Raw genomic sequence first — 11,467 nt, forward strand, 5'->3', positions numbered from 1 at the left:
GATTAAGGTTTCTATTATTTTATAACTTTTCTATATGATGTATGTGTTCTCTCTGCTTTGCAATATATTTGCACTAAAATTTGTTCAAGGTAAGTCTGACATTTTTAGGACATGATTTTTATGTGGTACCTATGTGCAAATTACATTAGCAAATCCAAATTAAATTGTTTTTACTTTAATGCATAGTGTCAAACAAATAAATACCCAATTTGCATTCTTGGGAATAGAATGATACTTAAAATATCAACCTAATAATATGCTTAAGATCTGAAATTCAAGGAAAGTGAGAAATATACAATGGAGTTTTGCCTCATAAAATCATTTTTATCTTAAAATTGGTTTTGAGGTTTCTGGATCAAATAAAATATGTCAGTACTTTCCACACAGAAAGGACAGCAAGTGGGCAGGAGCTGGAGGGAGAGAAGGAAAGAAAACCAGCTCTACCTTAGCGTTCTTTCTTCTTGCTTTTTTATTTTATTCTATAAATTTACCCAATCTAGTCTTCAGCTTGACTCTCTGTTAACTATTCTATTCATTTAGTAGCTGTTTACAATTTATAAAACACTTTCACTCACCTTGTTTAATTTTGCTCTTGCCATCATCCCAGGACATCTGGGGAACAGCTCTTTTTACACCCACGCTTGGGAGGAGGCAGGCCCTGTGGCGTCATTGACCGCTCAGCTGCCTGGCCAAATGGGGGGGTCCCCATCTCCTTCCCCTCCCCTGCCCAGCCATCCACATAGTGAGTAGTGGCGTTCCTGTCCCAGGACTGGGCCCCGCTGCCTTTCATGGCATCTCCGAGGTCCTTCCCCAGGGGTGGAGGACACCTCTGCTGGGCGGCGCCCTCATGGGCAGCTGGAGTTCTCGGCCTCCACCCACTCAGCAGCAGCAGGTGCTTCACTCACCAGGCCTGGGTCCTTCCCCCAGCCCCCACCCAAAACCCAGGGGTGTGAATGTGTCTTGTCCACCTCACTCAAGGCGATGCATAACGCCCGTGGAATGCTTTCCAATGCCGTGTTTTCACTTCCTTGCGTCCCACAGGCTCCTGGAGAGGCCCCCTTTTGAGGCCTAAGTCTACAGACTCATTTTTTAGAGACACCCAAGAACCCCAGGTGCCTGCCTCGCAGAGGATCTTGAGGGCATAAAGTGCAGCTTTGGTGCTCTGACCTTCCCCTAAGGGTGTTTGCCAGGGAGGCTGTCCCCAGAGGGACCTGTCCAGCCCTGTCAGTCCAGCCCTGCCCGCAGCTCTCCAATTATATCACTGGTCAGGCCCCACCTGGGGGATCAGTGACTCGAGGAAAGCTGCGGCCGCAGCTCAGAACTGAGGTGTGTCAGCCCCCAGCGCAAGCCCCCACCAAGTCTACTTGAGCAGCCAAGACTCTCAAGTGAGCCTGGTGGGGTGCTGAGCCAGGACAGCTAAGCAGAAACTGCTTCTCCAGCTCCGGTCCAGGGATTTGCTCCCAGGGGACTGCTCCCCTCCCTCCTGACACCTTTGAGACAAAGAGTTCACTGTGCACCAGGCTCATTAAAAATGGGTTAAGCTTCAAAGGCTCTGATTAAGTAGGTCCCAGCTCAACTCTGGAAATCAGCAATGCTAATCTGGGAACTGGCCCAGCAGGGTCTGAGAGAGAAGAGTGTGAGGGGAGTGAGAAGGTGGGGGTGGGGCAGAGCAGTGGGGCAGGGGAGAGAGTTTGGGCCAGGAGAGGAACCCTGAACTTGGTGTATGGGCAGGGCTCTCAGACAGGCCTCCCAGTATGTTATAAACCTAAGGCTGTCCATGTCCACCTACATCCCAGGCCATCTGGGTCTTCATAATGGCTGGGGGAACAAGCTCAGAACTGGCAGCAGGAGGCATCTGCAGGGAGAGCAGTGTCCAGGATGCCTTGCTGGTCTGCCACAGGGGGCCGTTCTTTACAAGATTCTCATTGTCATCTGTCTAGTGTTTTAATGGGATAGTAATACTACCTGTAATAGCTGACATTGATTGAGAGTTCATAAGGCACTGAGCTCTACACCCTTTGCAGGTAATATTTCATTTAATTTTCAGAATGGTTCAATGAAATAAGAACAATGAGGAAATTGGACTCAGCCACGCAAGCCGACACAGCCTATATAAGAAGCAGATGTGAACTAGGGTGCTGGTCTGACCTCAGAGCCCACGCTGTTGGCCGGTGTGCTGCTTTGGACTGCCTCTCAGACATGAACAGGCTGTAGTGAATCATCTCTGGGGGCTTTTTAAGGTGAAAGGCAAAATGTGTCTACTGATCACCGACTTTCTGCTAGGCATTAATATTCATTACCTCACATAATCCTCATGACAATCCTATGAGGTAATTACTCTTCTCTCAAGTTTGCAGATTAAAAGTTATCAAACTGGGATCCAAACTCAGGTCTGTCTGACTCCAGTGTTTGTACTCTTTCCAGTAAGATGCTTTGTGTTGGTTTATTTGTGATTCTGACTCAGCTTCAGGAGTTACTACAGCCCTGTAGCAAAACATTAAAAGAGAGGAAGCCCCTGAGGATACCACAAGATTAAGAGAGAAAGGGATGAACAATTCAGACTGGGCAGTGACATTCTAGGATGTTTTCTACAAACCCCCAAGTTCTAGGAGTTACTGATCCACACTTTGAAAATCACATTTTCAGAGCCATTAACCCAGAGTACACTGAGATATAATGACGTGCGTTTCTGAAAAGTCCTGCAGGGAGAAAACACGAGACCAAAAGTCAGAAGTTAGGTTAGATTCTCCCACTTACTCTTGGGGTGAACTTGGATAACTTGCTTATCCTCTCTGGGCCTCAGTTTCCCAAAAAGAGCTCTTGAAGTCTCTTCCAATTCTATTCTCTGATCCTGTAGTTGAATCTGTTAGGCTAGGAAAGCCAATTCCAGAGAAATGTCTTAACATGTTAATTGAGATGCACATTACAAATAGTTTGTTACTGATTTTAGATTAGAGACAATTCTGGTAATAACATCACTCACTGATGATGATAGAGAAAAAGGAGTGGCATTATAGTTAACACAAGGAAGGGCACAGGTACAAATTGTTTGTGATCCAAGAATTAGAGAATTGCAGAGTTGAAGCAGCAAGAAAGCAGCCCAGAAAAAATGTCATTTATGCCGGGTCTTGAAGACAAGGAGGACATTTCCAGAGAAGAAGAGCTTTCCAGGGAGGGGCCACAATAGATGTGGAAGTTCTCAGCCAACCATTTTGACACTATTCTGTCCTACCCAGATGACTGAACCACTTCTAAAGTATCCTTAGGGGAGGCTCTGAGCCTGTGCCACCCTTGCCAGAGTTTATAGCTCACAATGGAATTAGGACAGGCAATCTCATGATAACCAGGGGAGAATGAGTTCCAGGGGTACAGTTTCTAGGGACTTCTGGGACTAGCGGACTCTCTTCCTTCAGCAACTCCTTGCATGGTTCCAAGCCCTGGCCTGCTAAGCCTTGTCCCATGCCCAGGAATGCCCAGCATTGTTCAGTCCTGCCCAGCCCTGTACAGTTCTGCTCTGGCTTGCACAGCCCTGCCCAGTCCTGCTGAGTGCTGCCCAGTTATGATTACTTCTTCCCAGCCCAAGCATCTCTGCCGAGTTCTGCCCAGCATAACATGGTCATGTCCTGCCCAACCCAACTCTCCCCAGTCCAGGTGTGTCCCACTCAATTATATTCTGCTCAGTCCTGCCCAGCCAGCCCTGCCCTGCTCTGCTCATTCATGCCTCTCCTAAGCCTGCACTACCCTAACCATGCCCTGCACAGTCCTGTTCAACTCAGTGTTCTGCCTCGGTCTGCCCGGTCCTACTTTGCCCTGGTTCAGCACCCCAACCCCCACCCATGCCCTTCTCAGGGGCATGAAGGAAGCTTCCTTTCTCCAAGCCCATCCTACTCCCTCTCTAAGGCTATATTAGAGACATAATAAGGACCAGCCATATGAAGCCCAGTACTGCATCTACTGCCCCATTGAGGACATTGCTTACCATATGGATTTTCTTTATGGAAATCCTTGGGGAAAGTTTCTCTCTGGACTCAACAACAGCAATTGTTATATATTCTGTGGATTGTTGCATGTTCAGGGAAACCCCAACTCTTTTGCACACCTGGACATAGCATATGGGAAAGTTCTCCAGATGCCTGCAGTGTTCACTCCACACAGTCCTTGCGAGCCAGACTTGGTCTCCAGGTGGAGGGAAGAATTTCACTCAGTAGGGAAGGATTGTTTCCACATGGGAGAACAACAAGTTGTAAGTGCTTAAAAACTGGCTGTACTTGCTCTCAGGGTATTAAGAGAATCAGGTCTGAAAAGTAAATTCTGTAAAAAAATGGAATGATTGACAGCTTTAGGCATCCTAGATACAGAGCTCACAAAGTGAGTAATCATTGTCTGATAATTATCGTAAGGCCGAGGAAAGGAGGAGCTGGGTGGTCACAGAAGGAAAAAAAGCCAAGTGAACATCAATTTGTATGCAATAGGCAAAATATATACTCCAATACATCTTCTTCATCAAAAATAACCAGAATGTATGGTGCTCCCACTAAGGGACAGTCTGAGAACACAGAAGGTAGAAGAAATGATTTCTACCCTCAAATACTTCACATTCTGATTTGGGGGGGGAGAATTCAGAAGGATTTTATAGTAAAAAATTGTCTGTGCTGAGTGTCCAAATATCAGTGGCGGACCATGGAAAAAGCTTTCATCAAGGGGGTGATGGTTGTGAAGTCAGGTTTTAGTAGTTCCATTTTATATCAATGTGAAAGAATGGATGGAGGCATGGAGAGACCAGAGCTGAGGTCTGCTATCCAGGACATTAACAGATTCCAGGAGTGCCCATAGAGTGATGGCAGAGGTGACAGGAAGGAGGTGACCAGTGCTCCATGAACACGGACAAACTCAAAGTCTTACCACACATGCATTTAATCTACACATGTTCAAATACAGGAGTATGTGTGTGTGCACACATGCATAAAAGAGAGAAAAAAAATTTTAATGTGGAAGCCCATGAAGAACAAAAATGAAATCCAGACAAATTTTTGCCTGTCAGGAAAACAATCAAGAAAAAAAGAATTATAGAGGAATGAAAGTCCTCAAAAAGAACCTCCAGGCAATTAGCCTCCACCCAAATAAATTCCTAATCAAAAGGCCTGGTATTTGAACTAAATTCTGGGTGTCCGAAATCACTTAATCTCAGGCAAAGTCACTAAATAGTTAAAAGCTTGATTGCAGAAGACTACAGGGGGACTGCAAAGCCCTCAATGCCAGAGCCTACAAGATATTCTGCAAGGTGCCTCCAGACCTCTCATGACCCCTCTTCCTCCACCACCCCAAGGGCCCATCACCCAATATCCTTCTTTTAGCTAACGTCAACCAACCATACTGTTACGGACTCAGTATGAGCCAAGGGCTCCAGCCAACCATCCAGCAACAATTGTCCCTATACCTCTCTAGTAGTTCACTGGTCTCCCCACAATTGACAAACATTTATTGCCTTAATAAATACTGGGTTCAAGTTACAGGTGTTTCCAAGGAGCCTAGTAAATTTAAACAAAATTTACTCTTAGAACAGTTAAGAGGCATAAAATATTGGGCAAACAGGAATACCTCACCATAACCATTAGAACCACTACCTCACCTAAATTCTCCATGGTCTTAGCACACATTGCCCTAAAATATCCTATAGTAAAGCATGGATACCCTAACCCAAGGAGTAAATAAATTGGAATAAAATAAAGTCTTCAGCACTTACAGTTGGCTTGATAAAAAGGGATCCGATAGACCCTCCCTCAATCACCACTACCCCATGCCCCCCCCCAGTTAAAAATAGTAGATATTGTCCAGTACAGATTTTCTTTAAAAGCCTATAGGAATTAAGGCCCATTATACCAGATCTGAAGGAAGGGGGTCATCATTTCATTGTTCCTACCGTCTGCCTCTTTAATAACACAATTCAGTCAGTACTCAAACCTGATGCCTAACTACTTTACCACAACCTAATATCATGGCTCCTGCAATTAAGGTCCCCATACTTAATATCACTGAAATTAATGACTCTGTTCAATCAGCAACTGGGAAGTATTTTGCTCTTATTGATTTGGCCAATATGCTATTTTTAGTGCCTAGTTTGCCTAATTGTGCCTCTAGCCACAATTTGCCTTCATCTTTGAGGGAACACAATATACCTTCACTTGCCTTCCTAAGGGTATCATAATAGCTTTGCCATCACACTCAGTTTTTGCAGGCAATATCTTATTGTTTTTTTAATTTTTAGTGAGAAATATCCACACACATACAGTCCAACCATATTATACAGTCAGTAGCTCACAATATCATCACGCAGTTGTGTATTCTTCACCATGATCATATTTAGAACATTTGCATCACTTCAGAAAAAGAAATAAAAAGAAAAAAAAAAAGAACTCATACATCCCATACCCCTTACCCCCCCCCCATTGACCCACAGTATTTCAATTACCCAATTTTTACCTTTTATCCCATTATTTATTTATTTTGTATCTATATTTTCTACTCATCTGTCCATACCCAGGATAAAAGGAGATCAGACACAAGGTTTTCACAATCACATGATCACAATGTAAAAGCTGTATGGTTATACAGTTTTCTTCAAGAATCAAGGCTGTTGCACACAGCTCAAGAGTTTCAGGTACTTCCCTCCAGCTGCTCCAATACACCATAAACTAAAAACGGTTATCTATATAATGCATAAGAATAACCTCCAGGATAACCTCTCAACTTTGTTTGAAATCTCTCAGCTACTGAGACTTTATTTTGTCTCCTTTAACTCTTCCCCCTTTTGGTCGAGATGCAGGCAATTACTTAACCATATCCAACTTTATCCAGGAATACAAATATGAAATCACATTAATGGCACTCTCTTCCAAGGAGTTACAAAGGATACACTTACACAGATATATAAATGTTAGTCACAGATCCTTCCAATTTGGACTGGGCCATTGTTTTCCTAAGATCCAAGATCATAAAAGCCAATTGTGTTTCTATACACTAGCAATGAACAATCTGAAGAGGAAATTAAGAAAACAATTCCATTTACAGTAGTGTCCAAATGAATAAAATATCTAAGAATAGATTTAACCAGGAATGTAAAAGACTTGTATTGTAAAAATTCCAAAACACTGCTGAAAGAAATTAAAGAAGACCTAAATAAATAGCAGGACATTCCATTTTCATGGTTTGGAAGACTTAATACCATTAAGATGTCAATACCATCCGAAGTGATCTACAGATTCAATGTAATCCCTATCAAAATTCCAGCAGCCTGATTTGCAGAAATGGAAAAACCAATCATTATATTTGTATGAAATTGCAAGAGGCCCCAAATAGGCAAAATAATTTTGAAAAAGAAAACAAAGTTGGAGGATTCAAACACCTCCTTATTTCAAAACTTAACTACAAAGCCACAGTAATCAAAACAGTGTGATATTGGCATAGGGATACACATATAGGTCAATGGAATGGAATTGAAAGTCCAGAAATAGACCCAATGTATGGCCAATTGATTTTCAACAAGGGTGACAACCAAGTGCATGCATTGGGGAAAGAATAGTCTCTTTAATAAAAGATTCCGGAAAATTGTAAATCCACCTGTAAAACAATGAAGTTGGGCCCATACCTCACACCACAAACAAAAATTAACTCAAAATTATGAAGTACCTCAATATAAGCACAAAACCATAAAACTCTTGGAAGATAGGGTAAAATCTTCATGATGTTGGATTCAGCAATGAATTCTTAGATATGACACTAAAAGCACAAGCAACAACAACACAAAAAAAATAGCTAAATTGGATTTCATCAAATTTAAAACTTTGTGCATCAAAGTATATTATCAAGCCAGTAAAAAAACAACCTATAGAATGGGAGAAAATAGTTACAACGCATATATCTGATAAGTGCTTAATATCCAGAACATATGAAGAACTACTACAACTCAACAATAAAAAGACAAACAACCCAATTAAAAGATGAGTAAAAGATCTGAATAGGCATATTTTCAAAAAGGATATACAAGGGCGGGCCACGGTGGCTCAGCAGGCAAGGATGCTTGCCTGTCATGCCAGAGGAACCGGGTTCGATTCCCGGTGCCTGCCCATGTTAAAAAAAAAAAAAAAGGATATACAAATGGCCACACTAGCATATGAAAAGATGTTCAACATCATGAGCCATTAGGGAAATGCAAATCAAAGTCACAATCAGATATTACTTCACAACTACAAGGATGGCTTTTTTTTTCTTAGAAAATAGCAAATCTTGGAAAGGGTGAGAACAAATTGAAACCTTCATACATTGTTAGTAGGAATGTAAAATGATGCAGCATCTGTGGAAAGCAGTATGTCAGTTCCTCAAAAATTTAAATATAGAATTATCATATGACCCAGCAATTCTACTCCTAGGTATATACCAAAAGAATTAAAAACAGAGACTCAGTAGATATTGATACACTAGTGTTCACAGTGGCATTATTCTCAATAGCTAAAAGGTAGAATAGACCCAATTGTCCATCAACAGATGAATGTATAAGTAAAATGTGGTATATCCATACAGTGGAATATCAGCTATAAGAAGGAATGAAGTTCTGAGGCATATTGTAATATGGATAAACCTTGAAAACATAATATTGAGTGAAATAAAAGCATATAAGGGCAAATACTATTAATACAAAGTGTCTAGATATAGCCAATTCATAGAGATAGAAAGTAATTAGAAGTTACCAGAAAGCAAGGGGTGGAGAGAAGAGGGTCATTGTTAGGTAAGTATAGACTATTTGTAACTTTGTGAAATTTACAAAAGAAATTAGATTCAAGGCCCTGCCATTTCTGTAAAGTTTATGGGCATTATTTGGTTAGCAGTGTGATGATCCATACACAATACAGTGAAGAATCAACTCCTCACCTCATCAGTTCCCACTACTCTAAAGAGGCCCAACACCTACTAGGTCTATATATTTCTCATTTATAAATGTTTATCCCATTTATGTTGTTACTTACAAATCAGCCCTGTTTGAATGGGGGTATTTGAGTTTGTAAGCTGCCAGAATGCAATATACCAGAAACAGAATGGCTTTTAAAATGGGAATTTATTAAGATACAAGTTTACAGTTCAAAGACCATGGTACTACCCAAATTAAGGCATCCAGAGAAAGATACCTTAACTCCAAGGAAAGGGCTGATGAAGTTTGAGGTTTTTCTCTCAGCTGGGAGTGCACACAGAGATGTTTTCTAGCTTTCCTCTCCTCATTACATAAGGCTTCCCTGGGGGCATTTTCCTTCAGTATCTCCAAAAGTCTCTGGCTATGTGGGCTCTGTTGGTTCTATAGCTTTTGTGAAAACAGTTCCCTCTTAAGGATTCCAGTAAGCAACCCCACCTTGAATGAGTAGGGACATATCTCCATAGAAACCATCTGATCAAAAGTTTCCATCCACAATTGGGTGGGTCACATCTCCATGGAAACAATCAGAAAGATCCCACCCAGCAATATTGAATGAAGATTAAAGAACATGGCATTCCTGGGGTACACAAAACCTTCAAACCTGCACAGGGGACTCCTGCAAAACAACGCTCTAGAATCTGTTCAAATTGCAATAAAACAGACAAAGCCGCTATATTCCTGTATAGGAGTTAGCAACTTCCTCTTAGACCTTGTGGAGTCTCTGGGCCACCCAGGATGGCCATAAAATGCCCACGGAATTTTGGTGCAAGAAACTCCTCAGCCACATGCCACACACCATTAGCACAACTGCTGGCTCCATACTGCGTCCTTCTGGAGATGGAACCTCTCACAGGCTCGGAGTCTGTGATTCTCTTCACCTAGATGCCTGTTGTGTCTTGGGTCATGACAGCAGTCCCTCACAGGGTCAGCATAGTTACAAAGTCCTCCTTATTGAAATGGAAATAGTAGATGCATGATAGAGCCCAACTGGACCTGCTGGTATATCCCACCTACAGCAAGAAATGGCTCCCAGTCCTCAGCTCCTTGCCAATGCAGTAGTGCCAGATGGAGGTCACCAATTCACCAAACCCACTGGCTACCTGATGAATGCCTTGGGATCAAATGAGTGACAGAAAAGGGAGGCTGTATACTTTATGGATGTGGTGCCACTATCGCATATGATAGATCCCACTAGAGAGGTGCTGCTTCTCATCTCTTAACCAGGATATTGCTGAACCTGGGACCCAAGGATTAGCACAATTTGCCCACATGTCACGCATTCATCTTAGCATTAGAGAGTACCCTGACCAAGAATCATGTGTTTATAGAATCTTGGGCCATTGCCAGTGTTATGACTGTCTGATATGACCAATGGCAGTAACAGCAATTCTTTATCCAACATCATCTCCTTTGTGGTAAAGAACTCTGGAAATGTCTTGCCCCATAAATATCCAAAATACAAGTCAAGAAGAAGCACATGTTTCTGCACATACTAAAGCCACAATGCAAGGCCTTAGCAAGACACTCCTTATTGCCTTCAGAGTTTCAGAAATTCCAAGGCACAAATTTCACTTCTCAAAATGCAAAATGGTGGGCTCCTAACGAGGTTTTATATATACTACTAGTTCATTCATTCTTCAGTTATTCATTGAGCATCATCACTGTGTTAAGTTCTGGGAATATGACAATGAAGAAGCAGGCATGGTCTTTGCCACTAGGAACTCATAATTCCAAAGAGAAAAAGTCAAGTCAATAATAAATTAATGTACTTATAAAGGTAAGCATGGAATGCTAAGGGAGCTCAAAGGGGAGATATTTACACTGAGAACTGAAGAACGGAAGTTAGTCATGTTTAGGAGGGAAGAGAGAAAACTATTTCAGGGAAGCTAGAATTCAGGGCTGATTCCAAGAACTGAAAGATGTTCACTGTTTAGAGAATAGAATGCTAGGGAGGTTTAACAGCCAGGGAAATGGAAATATTTCTCGATATTTCAAGTAGAAGAAATTTAATAGAGGGAAATATTTATATTTATTTATATTGTCATGGAAGACACAGTATATTTATATTGTTGTGGAAGACTTGAGAAGACAAACAGAGCATGGGGAAGCAACTCAGGGATCGGTAAAAGCAGGAAGCCAAGAGAGGAGTGGGTTATGCCAGAGCCCTGAAATGGAACTTCCTGTCAAGGGCACACCAGGGTGATGACTGCCAGGCAGGAGTGGAACAACGGAGGAGACAGAGGAAATGCAGGCACTTCTGCAGACAGAGTCATAGGGGAACAGAAATCTACTCCAATTCTAATCCTCACCAGTGCCTTCAGTGGGCCACAACTAATGGAATCCAGCTGCTATGGGAGCCTGGATATACATCCTTTAAGTAGTCAGTTCCACTGTGATAATAGAGCAGAGCAGGGGAAGGGATGAGGACAGAGCAGGGATCAGAGGACATATGGGTAAATGACTAAGGCTGCAAAAGCAGGCAATGGCTGGATCACTTAAGGTCCT

At 42.2% G+C, this 11,467-nt stretch overlaps 1 long non-coding RNA gene across 1 annotated transcript; it reads right to left on the reverse strand.

Annotated features, from left to right (window-relative positions):
• Nucleotides 1-2,029: 2,029 nt before the first annotated feature.
• Nucleotides 2,030-4,369, reverse strand: LOC143675960 (uncharacterized). The gene is made up of 3 exons (XR_013171712.1): nt 4,100-4,369; nt 2,758-2,871; nt 2,030-2,484 (listed from the first exon to the last, which is right to left on the reverse strand). It is a non-coding gene; the product is annotated as an uncharacterized LOC143675960 (long non-coding RNA).
• Between the last annotated feature and the right edge of the window lie 7,098 nt (nt 4,370-11,467).

Source organism: Tamandua tetradactyla, chromosome 3 (genome assembly GCF_023851605.1).
Source record: "Tamandua tetradactyla isolate mTamTet1 chromosome 3, mTamTet1.pri, whole genome shotgun sequence".
In the NCBI taxonomy this organism is placed as follows: domain Eukaryota; kingdom Metazoa; phylum Chordata; class Mammalia; order Pilosa; family Myrmecophagidae; genus Tamandua; species Tamandua tetradactyla.